General features: G+C 37.0%; 1 protein-coding gene across 1 annotated transcript in view; it reads right to left on the bottom strand.

Moving 5' to 3' along the window:
* Window positions 1-22,520, bottom strand: part of NKAIN3 (sodium/potassium transporting ATPase interacting 3) — a 349,578-nt gene that overhangs the window by 289,720 nt on the left and 37,338 nt on the right. The window lies entirely within an intron of this gene.

The following is a 22,520-nucleotide window of genomic DNA, read 5'->3' as shown; positions in this document are numbered from 1 at the left end:
AGACAAAAAAGAAAGTCATATGAAAACTAAGGGGAGGAAGAAGGTCATAAATAATTTAGTTTTCACATTTTCCAAATATTCTGAAATAATAATGCCCAAAACAGCCTTGCCAAATTTAAACCAATCCCTCCCAACTTTTCCAGCCATTTTACAAAAGCAGAAATTAAAGTCAGAGAGGTTGGGTAGCTTGTTTGGTCATGCAGTTTGGGAACTGATAGTCATGAATTTCGGGCTCCACATTCCTTGATCCTACCTTGCATATCACAGTCTCCCTGTATCTGAGACAAGGAATCTTTGAACCAACCTGCTCCACCTCTGCAGCTGCAGGCTCCCAGCTTCCCTCAGGGTAACCACTGGAGAATCACGTTGAGATGGAGCACTTCCCCTAGGTGGGGAAAAATGTCGGGTCTTATTTCTATTATGTTTCCTAAAAATTAGGGAGGGTAGGAATTTATTCTCTGATACTGTGAAATGCACAATCCTTCAGGGCCATTTAACCTAACTCTTAATTAAAGAGTTTTGTAAATCAACTGTCTTAGAAGTTCCCTATTGAAAGGCCTTTTCTACTGCAACCCCAGAAAAACATTCAGTCCTCTGCCCAGAACTTAAAGGAGAAAACAATTTAAAGTTTGTGTTAATAGATATGAGAAATTATTAAATCTGGTTCTTCTTACTTATGTGACACTCTGCAAGCAAAGAGACACCAGCTCATGCACCGGGTCCTCATGCTCCTCCTCCTACCACCATGCCAGCCCTCCTGGCTGCATTTCAGCATTTACCACAAGGGGCATGGTGCTTGTCTTGTCAGCATTCACCAGGCCATTGGCATTGACTTACAATTTTATCAGATGCCTAATCTGTGTCAAGCCTTGTGACAGACCCACGATTAAAATATTCATAAGACATTGCACATATCCCTATGTGACATAAAACTTAGACTTTCATACCAGCCAGGCCATCTTAATGCACAGATGGTAACACTGAGAGAGAGTTGGGGTGCTGGGAGCTCAGAGGAGAAGAGAAATCTTTAGGTTTTCTGGGGGAGGTGGCCCTTGAACTGGGATTTGGGGACACAGGGTTGGGTTGGGTTGGCATTGGAGGAAGCAGAATTGTTTTGCAGCTATGAAGGTATAGAAACCTGTGGGAGCTAAAGTAAGTTTGGAACAGATGGAATGAAAAATGCCTGTGGGGAAGCTCACAAAGAGAAGTGGAGAATTCAATAAAGGCCAGTACGTGAGGGACCCTGAGTAGCTTGTTAAATTTTTGGGCTTCCCTTTTGAAAGCTTCTAGAAACCACTGAAGGGTTATAAACAAAGAATTGAGCAGATCTGATTTTTGTATTAGGAAAATCATTCTGCCATCAGGATACTGTGCTCCTGGAAATGAGAATCTATAGAGAGACCTTTCATGGTTCTGGATTAGGCAATGGCTGAATGGTGGCATGCTCAGCAAAGTAAGACACGTCAGAGAAGGAAAGGTGGTGGCAGGGATTAAAAAGTCATGCTCTGCCATGCTAAGACATCACAGAGGGGAAGCTGTGGAATAAATGTCTAGGTAGAGACCCCAGAGTGGAAGTGAGGAAAAATGTCTTTCAGGGGATGTGAATTTGAAAAGAGCTATTGGGAATGTGGTTGAAAATTTCCAATGCTCTGGGAAGTTCAAGTAAAAAGGGTCGCCCCAAATGGGTGGGTGCCAGCTTGAATTGGCGAAGAGAGGTCATTAGAAACCATAGAGAGAGTAATTCCTTTGGAAGTCAAGGACCCCTCCTTTTTGGGAGTAAATTGCAAGTTTGGAAGTGGAGACTGTAAGAATAGGAATGTTTTTCTAGAAACTTGACTTTTAAGAGAAATCCAGAACAGGAGCTGGAGAAGATTTGTTTTTCCTCCTAATATTGCAGAGAGGCTTCAGGTTTGTTTATATGATGGAGAGATTCAACAGTAATGAAAGAATAAAAACATGAAAGAAAATCCTGGTTTCTCGAAGATGAGGGTGTTGGGTGAAAGGTGCATCTTTCTCTGAGTCTTGCTGAAGAGTGCTTTTGGAAAGAGAGTAAGTAGGCTGAGGAAATTCATAAGTGATAGCCTCCACTTCTGCTTTTAAGTAACAAGCAAAGCCTATGAAGCTTGGGGTGAGGAGGGCAGGCTCTGGACTTAAGGGAAGTAATGGACAAGGAAATGCTGGGCCAGAGGTGTGCGTGGTGTTCTGTTCAGAGGAGTGTGGTGCACACTCCATCAGAGTTTCAGAAAAGCAGGTTTTGGCGACTTGCGGAATGTGCTTGAAAAATCTATAAATGCTTTTTTTCTTTATAGGGTCAGATCTCCTGTCAGCCTTTAAGAACCAAATCCTCATTATTACATGATTACAAAGAGCTACTTTTAATGAAGAGTCTCGGTTCTCTAGCACTAATTAGGTTAAATCCCATTGTAATTGTCTGCTCTCTGGCTTACACCTCATTTTCCTGTAGAACATCATTTGTATTCAATTGGAAGAGAGGGTACCATACTACAGAATGTTTTCATAGTTCAGACAAGCTCCTGCTGAAACAATTGTCTAATGTAATTGTGTTAGAATTATTAGTATGTACCTTTCAAAAATACAGAATGAATCAAACTTTTAAGTATAGGTTCATATATAAACTTCATAAGCTCAAATGCCAAATGAAAAGGAGCAAATTTGAAATACATTGATTTATTTTACACTCTAAAACAGTATATGCACCCCATAATTGTTGAGTCCATCACAGTTCAACACTTGGACATTTTACTCACTGATGATGAATTTATATTGAACTATTTGTTCTTTTCCATTTCTCTCATACTTAACAGAAAAATATATTAATCTACTTATTTTAGGTATGTTTTTCGTAATAATGGTGTCTAACATTTATTGAGTGCCTACTATGTGCTAACATTGTTCTTGGTGATTTTATTAGTATAGTTGACCTTCTATCACTATGGGTTCTGCATCCATGAATTCTATCAACTACAGGATGAAAATATTTGAAAAAAAATTGCATCTGTACCAGTCATGTAAAGACTTTCATATTGCTATTATCCCATAAAAATACAGTATGATAATTATTTACATAGTCTTCACTGTATTAGGCAGTATAAGTAATCTAGAAATGATTTAAAGGACATGGGGCAATGTGTATAGATTATATGCAAATGCTACATCTTTAATATAAGGGGCTTACCCATCCATAGACTTTGGTATCCAGAGGTTGGGTGGCAGTAATCAATCCCCTGAAGATACTGCAGAATCCTATCATCTCACTGAATCTTTCCAGCAACCATATAAGGTAGATATTGTTATGGATGTAAGACCAGGAGGGTAAGGATATATTCACTGAGTTTGCTGCTGTGTTCCTACTGCCTGACACACAATAGACAGAGAAAACATATTTATTCAATTGACAAAACACATTTCACAGACGAGGAAAATGGAACCTCAGGGATCCTAAATAACCGACCTTATTCTCTAGAGCTATAGTAGCACTAGATGAGCAAGTAGAAGAAAATCACTTAGCATAGGCAGTGTTGAGGGTGAAATGCATTCATGAATGTGAAGTGCTCAGTCAGAATCTGGCCCAAAGTAACCCTGTCCAGATGATTTGTCTGCACTAATTACTGGAATTATCTGTTCACTTTTGTGCCACCCCTCACAGCAGGCAAGGCCAATTCAATTCTCTACTGATAGCCCCTGAGACAGGGTCTTATATATGTTACATAGCACAGAGTCATGTTGGGAGTGATAAAATGTTTCCAAGTAGATATTTTTGAAAACCTAATTTAAAAAAAAAAAAAATAGAAAAGTAAAATGAATCAAAGTCATGTATTAGATATTCATTTAAAAATCAGACTGCTATCTTCCAGACCCACGGTTGAGGATGCAAAATAAAATGTGGAAGAAAAACAAAGAGATATTGCCTGTACTCAAGGAGGTTGTCATTTGGGGAGGGGCACAGACAACAATGTATGACTTCTTTTCTTATAATAGGAATAGAAATTTGATTATATCCATGACTTATGCATGAGAGATTGATAAAAACTTTTCAATAGAATGGAACATAAACTACAGTCGTAACTCTGACTAAAGGCATGTGCTATGCTAAGACATTTAGAACACAACATATGTATAGATTAGGGATAAATAATACTGAGAGGAAAGGAAAACTCCTTATTAATATTTGGCAAGGAGTAACAAAACAGAAGCATTCCTTAAAATGATTTAGGATTGCAAAATAAGAAAAAACATTAAACAACTCAAAAAATGAAATGTTTAGTTGGGAAATGAAAATAAAACCAGTAATGATAAAGCTGGTGAGATAATGGTACAATTCATCCAGAAACATTACAATTTCAAATACAGGTGATAAAAAATGTGCAAAATTTGCCATGCAAACCACAAATTAACATAGCAGGAAAAGGTTAGCACATTAATAATGTATCCTGTTGTATAGCAACAAATAGGAGAATTTAATTCAGCACTGAAATAATGACATTTTGGCACCTGGCTGGCATAAGTGTATATATGAGCTGGTTTCTCCTTTTCAGCCTTCATCTCATGTGATGCTTCACCAAATGGATGTGTGAGGTAGACTTACAGCTTTCATCAGGCCCCTAGACATTCATGGGGACCTTTGGTGGCCTAACTGTGAGACTGGATAATGATCTAAGCCACAGTGAAGAGAATCATAACTAGCATTCATAGATATCCCACAGTGTTTCAGAGGACAAGAAGCTTTGATGATATGGATAGGATAACATGAATTCTGGTTGCTGAGTGCCCTAGAAGTATTGCATGCAAAATCTTATTTAATTCTTACACAAATCTATGAAGTACATGCTACTGTTGTTAGTGGTGAGGAAAATGTTTCTCTAGAATTTAGAAACTTGCCCATATGCACATGACTGGTAAAGAATAGAATCAAGAATGAGCTCGCTGCCACCTCAGTCTCCTTTCTGCTTCCTGTGTCCTGCTGCCTTCTATTCCATTGGCCTTTCCTTTAAATCACTATGAAAACAGCAACCAAAGGATGATGCAGGATGCCATCCTTTCTAGTCCTCTATTTTACATGAGGCAAGGAGCTCTTTAAAATTGAAAAGTCCTGTGTAAAGGTAAGTTTAATTACTGTAATCACCATCATCCTCTTAGTCATCTTGATGAGCAGTTATATTGGTTCCTGCAACAGCCACTTTTTCAAAGCATAAGAAACTTGGTAGAAGTCAACCATCTTCCCAGCTCCTAAGTATGCCTTAGTCTTCACTCAACTGCCCACAATCCCTAATCCTAGCCATCTTTAAGAAAAAAACAGCCTGATTAACCTGATGAAGTAATTCACAATAACTGCTATACCAGCAGAATCCTCTTAGGACACATGCTTTTTAAGTGAGAGATTGCACTCCATTTATGTAAGATCTATCAAAATGTATAAATGCATTCTACTGTCATGTACAACAAATTAGAACAAATTAAAAAATTTTTTAAAACATAAATTTGAATCAATTGATGTAGCAAGTAATTGCTAGGCATTTGTGTAGGGCACCTATTGTTCACAAAGACATAAAGTACATTTAATTCTGTGAGATAATGGTATTCATACTTATCAACTAGAGAAATTTATTTCAAATAGAGTCATGGACACCGTTATTCTGTGGCTAAGTGTCCCAACCACAAGTTAAATACAGAAGTTCTCATCCAGAATGGTGTGTTCTGTTCATGAGCCATTCCTACTGATCCCAGACATTGTGGGGTAAGAAGGAGAAAGTTTTGCTGAGGCTAGTGACCTTCCTCGGTCCCTCCTAGTTCTGGTCACCAGCACATTCTTCTTTCTGTTGAGCAGTGGTATTCACAAATCGTGTAGTTAGCAATTTGGTTAAAGCATCTTGGAAACTTGCTAAACATTCCTTTGTATTTCACTGACATGCTGAATAGAGGTTTCAGAAGAAAATGAGAACTCTATTGGGAATTGGACTAGAAGTCACTCATAGTCTGCAAAAGAACTTGGTCAATGTAGAAATAGGAGTGGATGGCTTACTGTCTGAATAAGCTCTAGCGGAAGATGCTTTTAGCAAAGTACATTATTATTTCATTGATTCATTTGTGATATACTGACTTTACATGTATTATCTCACTTAATACTCATGGCCACCCTAAAATGAACTTTCTATTATGTGCATTTTGTAAATGAGAACTATGAGGCATAGCTAAGTAACTTGCACAAGAACAGACAGGTGAGTCTAGGACCTCTCAAAGTCATTGACTTTAGACAAGATGCCACACTATCTTCCATGTATCTCCTTCTTTTACTCTGTAACATTATGGTTTGGGTATGAGGTATTCCCTCAAAGCTCCTATTAATGCAGGAATTTTCAGAGGTGGAACAATTTCATTACAAAAGCTATAACTTAATCAGCCAATCCTCATTTGAATGGACTGACTGGATGGTAACTTCTGGCAAGTGGGATGTGGCTGGAGAAGGTAGGTCACCAGGGGTGAGGGCATGACCTGAAGAGTTTATCTTCCTTGTGATCCCTTTCCTTTCTCTCACTGCTTACTGACCTTACCATGAGTTATCAGCTTTCTTCCACTGGATTACCTGTTAACTTTTGTGCCACCTTTCATGACAGACTTTGATTCATGGGGTCCTTCTCCCACAATATGTTGCCTCATTTTGGGCCCAGAGCAATGGAGTTGGTCATCTATGAACTGAGATCTATGAAACTGTGAGCCCCAAGTAAAGTTTTTATCCTCTAAGTTGTTATCATCCAATATTTTGGTCACAGTGATGAGAAAGCAGAACAAAACAGAAATTGATACCAGGAGTGGGGTCACTTGGGCTGGGCTGCATAATTCCTATGAGTAGGGAGGTTAAATTGGCACCAGGAGTGGACTATGATTAACCTGGCTATGTGGTTCAGAAACTTTTGGAAATGATTTGTAGGATGAATCTTGAAAAGTTTAGAGATTCAAGTCAGAACAGATTTAAAATGTTATGAGTAGAGTTTAATGAGTGATTATGGGTGGGAGCTCAGACCAGAATGCTGATAGGAATGCAGAATATGCTCATGAGTTTTCAGAAGAAAATGAGCACTCTATTGGGAATTGTACTAGAGGCCACTCATCTTTTAGTCTGGAAAAGAACTTGGTCACATTTTGTCCTGAGACTTTGTGTGAAGTTGAACTTAAAAGTAATGGATTAACATGACAGGAAATCTCAAGGCCGCACAGCATTCAGTCAATGGTATGGATTTTGCTGGTTGCTTTTAGCCAGGTTTACTGTAAAACTCAGAAGCAGAAAGCAGTGCTAAAGAATTCCAAAGCTATGCAGTTTGGCCAAAAAAGTGCATGTAAATCTGGGACCAAGGAAGTTAAGTACTTTGCAGAGAGTCAATGAGAAAAATGACAGGAGCTCTTGGGAACTGGCAATGTAATGCCCATCAAAGACTCAAGGTTATAAAATTTTAAAAAATTTCTCTGAGAAGAGATCATGGAAATTCCTTATTTGCATAAGGTGGGGGTGGTGACTAGAAAGTTCTTTCAGCATACTGAGCCATGAAGGTACTCAGAGGCCACTATATTTTTCATTCTCGGAACCCCAGGTACTACATGAGCTGAGAGCAGACCTTAATGCCATCCAAATGGTGTTGGTTCTGTAGGAATGCACAGTGCTTGAGTTAAGGAGTCATGGAAACTTCCACTGAGATTTCAAAGGCAGGCCCTGGAAGCCAGGCAAGATGTAGCCGGATCAGAATCCCTGCGAACTGCCCAAGAGGGTGATAAGTGAAGCTATAAAGGTGAAGCTGAAGCTGGAACAGAGAACTGAAGAATTAAATAATGTGTTGTGTTTGCTGCAAAAAGCTGCTGGCTGTGGGTGGAGCCAGGTAAAAGAGAAATCACCTGTGTTGCCAAGCAAGGCCAAAAGGGCAGGGCTGTCTAAGCCTTTTGGAGAGCACATTTCCATGTGCCCAGATACTATATGTTTAGTTAGGGGAACTTTTTGCCCAACTGGATTTTGGTCTCTTCCTTTTTTTATATGCCCCCATTTTTCCCTTTTGGAATGGAAATATTTATACTGCATCACTGCATATTGGTTATATGTAACTTGCTTTTAGCTTTTACAGGAGCTCACAACCAACAATTTGCTTTGAATCTCAGGTGGTATATTGGACTTGGACTTTTAGGTAATGCTGAAATTGTTAAGATCATGGGTCTTAGAGATGGACTAAATGCATTTTGCATTGTTACATGGACAGGAGTTTTTGAGACCCAGGGGTGGTATGCTGTGGTTTGGATATAAAGTGTTCTCCAAAAGTTCCTCTTAATGCAAAGAAACTTTTCCTTCTCTCAGCATTTCTTGTCAGTGATGAAAATGTGGACTAAAACAATATTATTATTATGTGCATTTCATAGATGAGAACACTGAGTCACTGCTAAGTAACTTGCACAAGAGTCAGCAGATGAGGCTGGGAACTCCCAAAGTCCTTGACTTTTAGATGTGATGCCACACTATCTTCCATGTATCTCCCTCTTTCATCCTAGTAAGTACTGCAGAAATTGACACTCAGTAGGGTACCAGCACCAATGTCTAGATTGGTTCAAAGACAACCAGGATCTGGTGCCCATGATAGTTTCTCATCTCTGCCCCATAGGTCACATGATTTTTTGGAGAGAAACTAGTCTGTGGACTCTTCTTTGATCTGACTTTAGCCCCCTTACTCAGGAATTATGCAGCCCAACATGAACCAAATTTATGTCAGGAACAAACAAATCTCTTTGCTCCTACCACCATTTTTCCATGGAAATCTCTGGCTTTGAGTGCCTTTGAAGGGTGCATCTTAGATCTTTTATTATAGATACACTGGTACCCCTTCTGTCTATTGTGGTACAGGAAAATATTCCTGGGGGTTGCTCTTCCTCCAGGGATGGGAACTTTGTATAGAGTATAACCTCAAGGGCTACCAAGCCTAAAAACTTGTTACCTTAAAAATAAAGCATATTCCAAATTCAAATTTCACAAGCTATGGATATTGTGCAAGTTATTTAACCTTTCAGTACCTCAATTTTCTTAATCATAGGACTGTTTCTTTTTTAAATTATGTTGTATTAGTCCATGTAAAGTAAGTATAATATTTGACATTATTGTAGTAATAGGTCAATAATTATTACTAGTCTTTGCTGCTCTGCACCTCCTCTGTGAATAATAAGAACAATGAGAAAACAGTAGTCATGGCTCAAAAAGAGATTTACAGAAATAGACTGGGGGAGGGAAAGGCAACTTCCAATTCCTTATACACTCAACTGCCTTTCGAAAAGTACTCTTTTCTTAGGAGCCCTTTCCAGTTCCATAGGTAAAGTGAAGTGCTTCCTCATCTGCAATTTACTTACTTCGTTTCTCTTTCAGAGTAATGATTACCTAACAAGTTGATAAGGCAGGTGCCCATTTTCAAAGGATGAAACTGAGGTTTGATGTGAATCAACTTTCCTGGGCCACTGGTAAGTGGTAAAGAAAGAATTCAAACAAAATAAAAATGCAATTACTGGTTTTATGTGATTAAATGTGGCACAGTCTTACACAGATTTTGATTCAGAAAAGCCAGAGCTGGAGTCCAAGTTTCTCTATTTTTTAGCCGTATGACCTCAAGAAAACCCTAGTTTCTTGATATATTAAATGTAGAAAAAGGTGCTCATCTCTTGGGACTCTTCTGAGAATTAAAATACATAGAACACTGACTTCCAGTTTTCACTCCAGTGTGTAATAAGGTTGGAAGTCATCATTGCCCTAATAAGTAACCCAATCAACCAACCAAAAATCAACAACTCTTATTAGATCCATGAAAGAAACGAAGTCACAGGGTTCCCTCAACTGCTAACCCTAAAACTGGAGACCCAGAAGATACAGAAAATAACTTACTGGAGCAGAACCATGAGTGGAAGTGTGTACAGAAGCCTACACCAGAGTATGGAAACCTGAACTATAATTGTTATTGCTAGAGGCTCAATCTGAAACAGTCTGAGAATTTAAAACTATTGGAAACTATTGGGAATCTCCATGTTTTCGTGAGTTTAACTCCATGAGACCTACCGTGATCTTGTATTAGGAATGTTAGTTAGCCATGACCAGGTGAGTAAGCGAAAGGACGATAAAGGGCAGACATTAGACATATGTGTTAATACAAATCTGAGAGTCATAAAACTGAAATCCAAGGAACCTTATCAGAACAGCTAAGTATTTGGAATATGAGAACTAGAATGTCTAACCTTCCTCAAGCAGTAGAAAACTATGATCCCTTGAAGGGATTATTACTTAAAACCATGGAGAAACTTACCAAAGTAGACAAGCTTCTGGAAGGTGGGGCCTACTATGTCAGAATCCCCCCAGCAATAGTTAATTATAATCACTTAAGGAAACTACTGTTTCTAAACCATGAAATATATCCATATTGTCAGGTCTCTTCCTTATAACTGAAACCACGTCACAGCTGCCCAAACCTTATCTTGTGACCAGGACATTAAGACCTTACAAAAAAACGTTTGCTAAGGGCTATCTGAAGGGCAATGAACTGATTAAGGGAATATAAGGAATTTAGGCAAGGACAAGGGTACTTGAAAATCTTTAAAAACTTCAATTCTGTGAAGGACACATTAACCTTAAGGTGGCCCAGTCAGTCTATTCTTAAAGTCTGTAGCTCCATTCTTTCCCTTTTTCTAATAAACTTCTTCCTGATACTCTGAGAAACTCATCTGAAATTCTTTCAGCATGAACACAAAAGAACCAGTGAGTAAAGGCCTCTATGGTCACTTCAACTCCATAGATGGTCTTGTTGTGTGGAGTAAATATTGGAGAAAATCCCATGTTTCTTGCAAGGAAGGGGAAAGAATTATTTCAAAATGTGACAAAGTATTCCATTTTTCACAACAAAGCCTGACTTCAGGAGAAACACTCTTTTATCAGTTTAACCTTCTGAGTTTCATCAAGCCTAACCCACATGGGGGAAGGGAAATATCAACTTCTAGCCAACTCTAGTCTTCCATTTGAGGGAGGGAATTATTGAATTTCAGTCCTGTCACCAAAGTGGGGGAGGAGGAGACTGAGAAGCACTTGTGAATTTCATGGCCAGGGGTGTACTGAAAGACTATAGAGTGCTTTTCCTCCTCCACACATTAATTTTATGTTATTAAAGGCTTACTACCTACAGCTCTTTTACCCAGAATATCATAGTTAAAATCACAAACGTCAAAAGTGTGGAGGACAAAACAGAAACAAAGCATTGGAGGAACAAATAGAAAACAGTAACAAATGTGCTAGATGTTTAACTATATCAGCAATTGCTTTAAATGTCCATCATCTAAATGTATCAGTTAAGAGACAGATCATTGAAATAGACTTAAAAAAAAAGACCCAACTTTATATTGTCTGTAAGAAACACTTAAAACATGAAGTATTAAATGTAAAGGTACAGATATACCATGCTAACTCCAATCAAAAGAAAGTAGAAGATATTAATTTCAGACATAGCAGAATTGAGAGCAAGGGAAATAATCTGAGGAAAGTACGGAACATTACATAATAATGAATGGGTTAGTTCTCCAAGAAGACATCACAGCCCTTATGTATAACAACTTGTATGCACCTAACAAAAGTTATCAAATGCATGAGGTGAGAACTAATAGAACTGCAAGGAGAAATAGATGAATCCACTACTATAAGTGGAAACTTCAGTACTCCTCTAGATAAAACTAGCAGGCAGAAAGTGAGTTAGGACATAGTTGAAATCAACACCATCAAACAACTAGATACAATGAATATCTACATACTATCCAAAAAATAGCAGAATATCTCTTCTTCTGGATCATACATGGAACTTAAACAAGATAGACCACCATCTGGGTCAATACATCATAAAGATTTTGAAAGAACAGGAAACAGAGTGGCTGGTTTCAGAGCACAAAAGGATTAAAAGAGAAACTAATTACATAAAGATAATGGAAAAATCCCCTAATACTTGGAGATTAAACAACACATTTCCAAACAGCAAAAAGGTGAAAGAAGACATCTCAAGATAAATTTTAAAATATTTTGGATGAAATAAAATTTAAAACATCACTTACCAAATTTTGGGGGCAGGCACAATAAAAGCAGTGTTTAGTGGAGAATTTATAATATTGAAAAAGGAAATTAAACATACCATAAAAGAAGAAAGATCTAAAATTAATAATCTAGTTTCCATGTTGTAAAAATAGAAAAAGAAGGATAAATTAAATCTAAAATAATAGTAAAATTCTGAGTAGAAATCCATGAAATTTAAAATAGAAAATTAGTAAAGAAAAATCTATAACACCAAATATTTATTCTTTGAAAATGTCAATAAAATTCATGAGTGTCTAGTCAGGCCAATTGTAAAAAAGAGAATAAAAATTACTAACATCAACCATACATTACTGCAGATCCCATGGATATTAAAAGGATAATAAAGGAATGTTACAAACAACTTTATTCTCATAAATTTCTTATGAAATGTATCAATTCACTGAAAGACACAATGTTGAATTCATACAAGGAGAAACAGACAATATGAATGGGATTAATTATGAAAAGCATTGAATCAATAATTAATAACCTTTTTGAACAGAAAGCACCACACAAGATAGGTTCACTGGTGAATTCTTCCAGATATTTAGGAGAGAAATTACATCACTTCTGTATAATTTCTTCTGGAAGCCAGAAGCAGAAAAACTACTTCCAAGGTCATTCTTTGAGGTCAGCATTACCCTAATTCCAAAATCAGATGAAGATATTACATGTAAAGAAAACTATTGACAAACCTCTCTTATGAGAGATTAAATGCAAAAAATTATCATAAATTGAATAAAACAATGTATAAGAAGAATTATTTGACATGACCAAGTGGGATTTATCCCTGGAATGCCAGACTGTTTCACAGTGGACAATCAACTAATGAATTGATTAACAGGTTAAAGAAATATTATGTGATAATATAAATCTGCACAGAAAACATCTGAAAAATCCAATATTTATTCATGTCCCCCCTAAAATCTCAGAAATCTAGGAATAGAGGGAACCTTGCTCAACTTGCTAAACAACATCTGCAAAACACCTACAACTAACATCATACTTAATCATGAGAAACTCAAAGAGGTGACAATCAAGTATGAAGTCCCCTCTCACAACTCCTTTCGACTTATTTTGTAAATTACTCTGTTCATAGAAAGGCATGAAAGGTATGCAGAATGGAAAGGAAGAAGTAAAATTATCTTTGCTCATAGATGGCATGGTTGTCTATGTAAAAATCTGAAAGACTCCAAAACAACAACTGCTGGAATTAAACAAGTAAAAATAGCAAGGTTGTGGGATACCAGGTTAATGTGGAAAAGTTAGTTGTTTTCCTATCTGTCAGCATTCTGCATGTGGAATTTGAAATTAAAAACATGCTATTACCCTTATTGCCACTCACATTAGCTCTCCTCAAAAGAAAATACTTAAGTATAAAACTAACAAAATATGCACACAATCTATATGAGTAAAATTAAACACTGACAAAATATGTCAGAAAAGTAGCATGTAACTATAGAGATAATCCATGTTCATGGAGGGGAAGATCCAATGTTGTCCAGGTGTCAGTTTTTCCAAACTCTGTCTATAGATTCAACATAATCCCAAACAAAATCCCCGCAAGTTATTTTGTGGGTATCAACAAACTGATTCCAAAATTCATATAAAAGCAAAAGACTCAAAATGTCCATCTTAATAAAGTAGAAAAAAGTTAGAGGATTAACAGTATTTGACTTCAATGCTCACTATAAACCTATGGTAATCATGGAGATATGGTATAGAGTAGACCAATAGGTCAGTGGAATAGAGCAGAGAACTGCTAAATAGAGAGCTGCATTTCATGAACTGATCTTAGATGAACAAACAAAAGCAATACAAGGAAGCATAGCTATTCTTTTCAACAAGTAGTGTTGCAACAACACAACATGCAAATGCAATAAAATGAAAGTAGGCACAGACTTCACAGTTCACTAGAATTACCACAAAATCAATACAGTCTGAAATGTAAAGTACAAAGGCTGTAAACTCCTAGAAGATACCATAAGAGAAAAATTAGGTGACCTTTGCTGTGGCAATACTTTTCTAGATAAAATATCAAAGGTACAATTTATGAAAGAAATAACTGAACATGGATTTAAAATTAAATTCTAGATGCAAAAGACACTATTAAGAAAAGGAAAAGATGTGTACACCCACTGTGAGAACATATATGCAAAACACAAATCTTATAAAGGAGTATTATCCAGAATATATAAAGAACACTTAAAACTCAAAAATAATAAAGCAAGCAACACAGTTTTAATAATGGGCTAAAGAGCCAGGCACAGTGGTGCACGCCTGTAACCCCAGAAACTTGGGAGGCTGAGGAAGTTTGACTACAAGTTTGATCAACCTCTGCAACTTAGCAAGGCCCTGTTTCAAACTAAAATATAAAAAGGGCTAAGGATATGACTCAATGATAAAGCACCTCTGGGTTCAACGTCCAGTACCAGATTTTTTAAAATATGAAAAAATGAACAAAAGAGTTAAGTAGCCATCTCACCAAAGAAAATAAACAGATAGAAAGTAAGCATATAAAAAATGTTCAACATGTCATTAAGAAATTGCAAAATAAAATAATATACACACTTCTACATCTATTTGAATGACCTAAATCCATTGTGCTAAATCTGTAGACCAAACTGCTGGCAAGGATGTGAAGTAATAGGAACTCTTAGTATTGGTGGAACCACAAATGGTACAACCAATTTGGAAGATAATTCCTTTATTTTTACCTATGTGAATTGAAAATGCATGACCATACTAAACACTGTACATGTATATTTACTGAAGCTTTATCATAACTGCCAAAATGGGGAAGAAATCAATATATCCATCAGTATGTAAATGAACAAACTGCAGGGTGTTACTTAATTTTTCATTGCTGTGAAAAAAATACCTGGAAAAATCAACTTAAATGAGGAAATATTTTTTTGGCTTATGGTTTCAGTCCATGGTCCTTTGGATCCTTTGTTTCTGGGCCTGTGGTGATGAGGACATTACAGGGCAGGGAGGGTGTGACATAGCAAGAATGCTTACCTCATGACAGATATATTCAACTATATCATTTTCCTCCTAGCCTCTACTTATCAGTGAATTTCTTAGCATAACACACACACACACACACACACACACACACACACACATTTTCCAACTGTAAAGACATTAATTCAGTCATAAAAAAGGAATTAAAAAGAAAGGATAAGTATGACAGTTTTCCCTTATCTGTAGGGAAATCATTGCAAGATTCCCAATGGATAACTGAAACCATGGAAACTTCTGAACCCTATATAAAAGAATTGTGATACCATGATAGTAGATCTGATAACTGGGATGATTTCTAAGTGATTAACAGGTGAGTATTATATAAAGAGTTGATACACTGTACAAAGAGATGATTCATATTCCAGTATCACAGTGGAATGCTGTAAGATTTTATCAAGCTACTCAGAATGTTGTGCAATTTAAACTTAAAAATTATCTCTGGACTTTTCCATTTAGTATTTTCTGGATCATGGCTGATACTAAAACCATGTATAAGTGGGCACTACTATAATTAACTCAAAATGAGCCTCAGATATAAATATAAAGCAGAAAACTGTGAAACTTATAGAAAAAAGAGGATAAAATATTTAGCTTCTAGCAATAGGTAGAGTTCTTAGACTTGATATTAAAAGTTGTTATCCATAACAAGCAAAGATGATAAATTAGATAGCATCAAAATTAGAAATGTTTGCTCTTCACAGAGCTTGTTAAGAGACTGGAGAGACAAGATATAAACCTGGAGAAAATATTTGCAGATCATATACTGACCAAGAACTAATATCTAGAATATGTAAAAAGTCTCAAAATTCATCTATTGAAAACCAAATCATCAAATAAGAAAGACACAAGAAGAACTATCTTATTAATGGAAAAGAGTAAGCACATGAAAATGTATTCAATATCATTAGTTATCATTACTTACCTACCAAAATAGCTAAATTAAGTAATATGGACAATACCAAATGCCTGTTAGAATGTAGAGAAACTAGATCATTCACATATTGATAAGGGGAATACAAAATTGTCCGCTTATTCTAGAAAACAATTTGGTTCGTTTGTCTAAACCTAAACATGCAAATATAAATGATTCGGTAATTATATCCTTGGACATTTCTCCCTGAGAAATGAAAACATATTTACACAAAACTTGTTAAGAAGTGTTCATAGTAGCTTTATCCATAACAGACAAGAGTTAGAAACATCCAGATGTCCTTTAATGTGTGAACAGTTAGACAAACTGTGGCACATCAACACCATGGGATACTATTCAGTAATAAAAAGGAATGACCTACTGGTATGTACAGCCCCTGGGATGAATCTTCAGAGACTTAAGGATAAATGAAATGAGCTTAACCCTACAGATTACACACTGCAGAATTCTATTTTCATAATATTCTCAAAATGACAAAATTACAGAAATGGAGAATAGATTGGTGGTTTCCAGGGATTAATGGCCAGATGGAAGGGAAGGATTGGGTTACAAAGAGTAGTAGGAGGGATCTTGATGTGATGGGAATAGTATGCATATTGGCCTCACCTATGTCAATATCCTGGTTGTGATACTGCTCCAAAGTTTTGCAAGATATTACCAATGGGTGAAACTGGGTGAAAGGTACTCAGAATTTTCCTGCAATTTTTCTTGTACGTACATGTGAATTTACAATGATCTCAGAATAAAAACTTTAATGAAAACATGTCTTTCAATAGAAATTTATGACATAGGAAGATGCTCTTGTTATAATGTAAAACAACAAAATGCTTAACAAATAGGACTACTGAAATATCTTTAGTAGATGAGGGAAGATTTTTCTTCTTCAATATCATTCAATATATTTTTCAAGTTTTAGAAAAATTTGTATATTGCATTTATAATCAATAACAACAAATCATACTTGCTTAGTCCATAAGCAACCCATTCAGCTCAGAATTGAAAACTTTATACCTGTTCTAGTAGTGTGTCAGAAGAAAGGGCAATTCATTTCAAACCTGAATCTTATATTAAATAAATGATCCTTTCTACTCTACAGAATGATGACTTTTATAATTAATGGGCTAATTTAACCACAAATCTTCAAGTCAGTAATATTAATTAAAAAGAAGACATGGAAATGACCTTCTGAAAAGGACTTATCTCTTAATTTGCCCACAAATGAGCACTCGTGATTATTTCTTAATCAATAGCAGGAAGCTGGCTGGAATTAATGCCAGGCCTCTGGTTTCAACCACTCTTAAGAGCACTCAGGATCTCCACACTCAGACTATTCAAGGCCAGCCCTATATTTTCCTTTAATTTACTTGACCTTTCAGGCAGTAAGTGAATTTAAGGCATTTATAGGCTTGGCCTGAATAACTGGCAACTTTCATTACTTTAATCATTGACCAAAAAGCTTTGGGAAATGTCAGCCTTCCTAGGCCATTGTTTAATATGCTAATAAGACAATTAACATCTTTCTTAGCTGAGAAAAGGACTTGTTACATAAAAAAGTTGTAGGTAGCTGGGGGACGAGGAGGCTGAATATAATTTTCTTTTTATTTTTAGGAGAAAATTGGAATTCTTTCCTATCTAACTTTCTTTCACTTAGGTAGAGCATAACCTTCCCTAGCAGGTTTCTAAGAATCAGCACCTAGGCGCAAAATGCAGTTGCCTCTTCATGGAAATTTGTGGGTCTAAAGTCAGTGTACATGACAAAAATTAGCAAAATGTATTAAAAACTACCCTTGGCGTCCTTACATTATCCCTCAAGAATATTATTAATACACAGTTGTACTAATGGCAGGGGGATGACATACTACCCCAAAATGCAGACCCAGGGCATGCCAAATGCTTGAAGATAAAATATGAGAAATAGCATGTGGAGGGAGGACTTTTTGACCTTCTCCTGGAGCTGGTCATAAGACCCTTATGTGACAGTTCCCAGAGGAAAAGAGCATCACTGTCTCTAACACGGTCGCACTGAGAGGAATCTGAAGGAACAGGGCTTGCTAAGTTCCCCTTAATTTACTACCATTAGATGGCACTCGTTTGTCCCATCATAGTTTTCCACAACTAGTCATTCTTCATTAAACCCAGCTTTAGATATTTTTCCAAGTCTTCATTTCCTTATTTAGCCACCTAAAACTTCTATAATACAAATGTATATGCTTTTCTCTTATTAATATGTTTTTGGTCATAGAAGCCCCAATCAATGAACCTAAGCTGGTTAGACGGAAAAGATGTTTTTCCTTCCCTACAGCATTTAGCATATTCTTATAACTTCTTTTCAGAAATAGCCCTCAATTAATTTAATGTTTGTTCCAAGATGTTGCTGACTGTTTTCTTGGACATTTGTTTTAGCCAGCTTTTTCTCTGCTGTGATTAAAGGACCCAACCAGAATTGTCAGGGAGGAAAGGTTTATTTGAGCGCTCATGATTTCAGAGATCCACTGAAGGCTGAAGCAGAACATGATGGCAGAAGAATGTGGGAGAGGGAAGCAGAGAGAGAGATTCCACTCTCCAGATAGGTAACCCATAACTATGCCCCCAATGAACCACTTCCTCCAGACACACCCCACCTACCTGCCATTACCACTCAGTTAATCCCATCAGAGTTAATTCACTCATAAGATTAAGGCCATAACCCAATCATTTCTCCTCTGAACCTTCTTGCATTGTCTCACACGTGAGCTTTTGTGGGACACCTCATATCTAAACCATAACAATATTTTAACAAGCATTTCAGTAATTTTTCCATGGTTAGGAAGACTTTAAAAACCACTGACTTCCTCTTTCAGTGATTTTACCAACTAGCATTGGCTGTTTCAGGCTTCAATGCTTCCATTCCCTTCTTAATGTTAAGTGACTCAGTTCATTTGCTGAGCTGAATTCGGTTAAGGTAAATAAATACTTGTATTATGCGACTGCAAGGTGAGAAGTAGATTAGGATCAGCCTGTATCTCTGTACACCACAGTATCATTTCTGCATACAATCACCAGTTATACTTCACTATATAAATGACTATGCATTTTCTCCAAGTTGGAAACTGAGGTCTAACAAACAAAATTACCACCATATTGGAATGCTTAACTCAATGGCAGCACTGTGGAACAAATACAGACAACTATTTTGTTCTCTCTTCTCCTTCCTTCCCAACTTTCCTTCCTTCCAGGATTCCACTGCAGATATTATGAGAAGGATCACTAATGAATCCAGCAAGTGCGATGGCCAATGTTTCATTTCAAATCCTAATTACAATGCTGTTAAGAATAGAATCTTTCAAATACTTCAGGGCCAAAACTTTTCTGAAATCTGAAAATATGAATGTTGATTTACAGCCTTTAATGCTTGGGTTCATAGGATTACTATGTTAAGTTTTTTTATGATCTTATGTTATGCAGCCCTGGTGTGAGCTATTTGGACTGAATTTTGTTTATTCATAAATCTCTCATGTCTCAAGCCTTCTTGCTGCTTAGATAAGACAGAATACTCTTTTGAGGGGTGGAAAAGGAGATATGAATATGTTTGACCTGTTTTTTTTTTTTTTTTCATTTTTTCTTCCATTCCCTGTTTTTCCTGCATAGCAGAGGAAACTCTCAATAATGGATATGCTTTTATCCTTGGAGAGATCAGTCCAGGATTAAACACTACATTTGCCAGATATCATTTGGCCGACCAGGGGTAAATTATTCATCCTATGTATGTTTCCATTTCTTATCTATATTACAGGAGAAAGCACACTTTCTTTGGAGGATTGCTGTTAGTATGAAAAGAGTGAGCACCCTGAATGAGCTTGCCTGGCACACAAGGCACTTTCCAGTCCTGGTTTCTTTCTTTTTACTTAGCTTTAAGTTCTTTGCATTCAGAGATAGCATCTTTCATCATTCTGATTTAACCTGAGGACTCCTTCAAATTTTTTTTTTACTCAATGAGTTAGTAATTAAAGATGCCATGATTACTATGGTAGAACAAATGTATATACACATAGTTGGTGTTTTCTCAGATTCCTAGCAGAGATCCTAGAACCTTTGGAATTTTCTGAGTAACAGGAGTGTCTTGATGTTAATAAGAAGCTCCTCCTGATCTTACCAGAGTTTCTTACCAAGGTGACTTTTTAGATAGCATCCAAATGGGAGCTTGTCACCTAAGCAAAAAATAACATAACTACTGGATCTGACCATCAACCACTTCCCTAGGGGGAGAAGCGGAGGCTAGCAAATGAGTTTAACAACCAACAATTTAATCAATCACACCTATAGCAGCAAAACTTCATTAAAAACTCTAGGACAATGAGATTCAGTGTATTTCTGGGATGGTGGACACATCAACATATCAAAGTGCTGGGTGGGTGGTCCACCTGGCAATTCTACCTGCATACCTTGTCTTAGCCTCTCTTCCATTTGGTCATGCCAGATTTGTATCCTTTATAATAAACCAAACTCATATGTTATACCTTTTGTTGGATTCTGTGAATCATTCTAGGGAATTCTCAAATCTGAAAGTTTGTCAGCTGGGCACAGGTGCAGGTAGTTTGGAAATGTCCTTTGCAGGTGGTATATGATATAGGGGTAGTTTCATGAGTCTAAGCCCTTAACTAGTAGGATCTATGTTAACTAAGTAGTGTCAGAATTTAGTTGAGTTGTTGGATAACCAGGGATATTTGAAAATTAATTGATGTGAAAAAAATAATCCACACAACTGAAATTTCTCCAAAGATCAAAATGTGGATTTACATGTAATTGAGTGTCATTGAAATGAGAAGAATTTCCAGGTAAACATATATAGCTTGGTAGAATTGACTTTCAGTTTCAAAATTTTTTCCTTTATTTGTTCACAATGTATAAGTTGTCTTTGAGAGAGGAAGCAAATATTCTAGATATTGTTTTTTCCCACTGAGGTTGCAGGCATATCTCTTAGAAGTACATCATTTCTTAAACCAAGGATTTTGATTTGACTCTAAAAATGCAGGGTGGGTTTACCATGAAACTAAGAAAGGTAGGCTTTGCACCCTGTTTGAGTCACCTTTTTTGCTGCTATGACTAAGAGATCTGACCAGAACAATTTTATGGAGGAAAAGTTTATTTGGGGGCTCATGGTTTCAGAGGTCTCAGTTCATAGACAGCAGGCTCCATTCCTTGCAGCTCAAGTGAGGTAAAACATTATGGTGGAAGAGCATTGTGGTGGAAAACATTATGGTGGCCAAGGGAAACAGCTCATATGATGAGCAGACAGAAGAGAAAAGAGACTCAAATTCCCAGATACCAAATGTATACCCCAAAGGCATTCCCCCAAGGACCCACTCTTCCAGCCACACCCCACCTTCAGTTACCACTAATCAGGTGATTAATTCACAGATTCCATTAAGGTTCTTGTAACCCAATCATTTCTCCTCTAAATCTTCTTGCACTGTCTCACACATGAGCTTCTAGGGAACACCGCACATCCAACCCATAACACGCCCCTTACTTAAACCATGTTCCAAAACAGAATGTGAAATAAAACATTTGGAGGCCAAGGACATTATGAAATATGATAAAACAAAGCAGGAGCCAGAAACAAAAGGGAAGAAAAATGTGTGAAATTAAAGACAATAGAAAATAAGGGGAAAAACAAGATTCCTTGAGAAGGGAGAGACATGCACAGTTTAAAAGCACCCATGTACATTCTGTCCATAGAAGGTCTCAGTATTCTCAGCTACTCTGAAGTCATTATTGTTGGTCTTACAGGTGAGAAGATTTAAGTCTGAGACAAGAGCACATGTGGCAGACACAGAATTTAAATCTTTCCCGTACATTCTTTCCAGTCCATTAACAAATCCTGTCAGTTCTGCTTTCAAGCTATATTTTAAGTCTGATTACTCTCACTATTGTCACTACCACTACCCTCATCCACACCACTTGTGTTTCTACTCTGGATCACCACATTGATTTCTCTACACATTCTCTTGCTTCTACTCTTCTCACTTCCACAGTGATTTTTGATCCTGTTGCTCTCTGTGTTCAATTCCCAGTGAGTTCCTGCTATACCAGACCCATTCCAAACCCTTACCATGGCTTGCAAAGTACCCACTGATCTTGCCACTGCCCAGTTCTCCAGATAGGTGACCTGTCCTCCTCGTATTGCTCACAACAAGTGAGCAGCAGGACCCATCATCCCTGCAGTTCCTTGTGCATGCTGAGTGTGTTCCTTTCTTTGGGGCTTTGTGCTCCTCCATATCTGGATGGCTTGCTCCCTTCTGCCACTCAGGCCTCTTAACTCCATCCATTTCCATGAAGTCACACAAAACACAATATTACATTGTGTTACTTATATATATATCACATCTCTTCCATTAGAATGAGAGCTCTGTATGAGCAAGTTCTCTTTTTCCCCCAATTATATTGTCA

The sequence above is a fragment of the Sciurus vulgaris genome (assembly GCF_902686455.1).
Source record: "Sciurus vulgaris genome assembly, chromosome: 1".
Classification (NCBI taxonomy): domain Eukaryota; kingdom Metazoa; phylum Chordata; class Mammalia; order Rodentia; family Sciuridae; genus Sciurus; species Sciurus vulgaris.
This window is presented reverse-complemented; position numbering and strand designations above follow the sequence as displayed.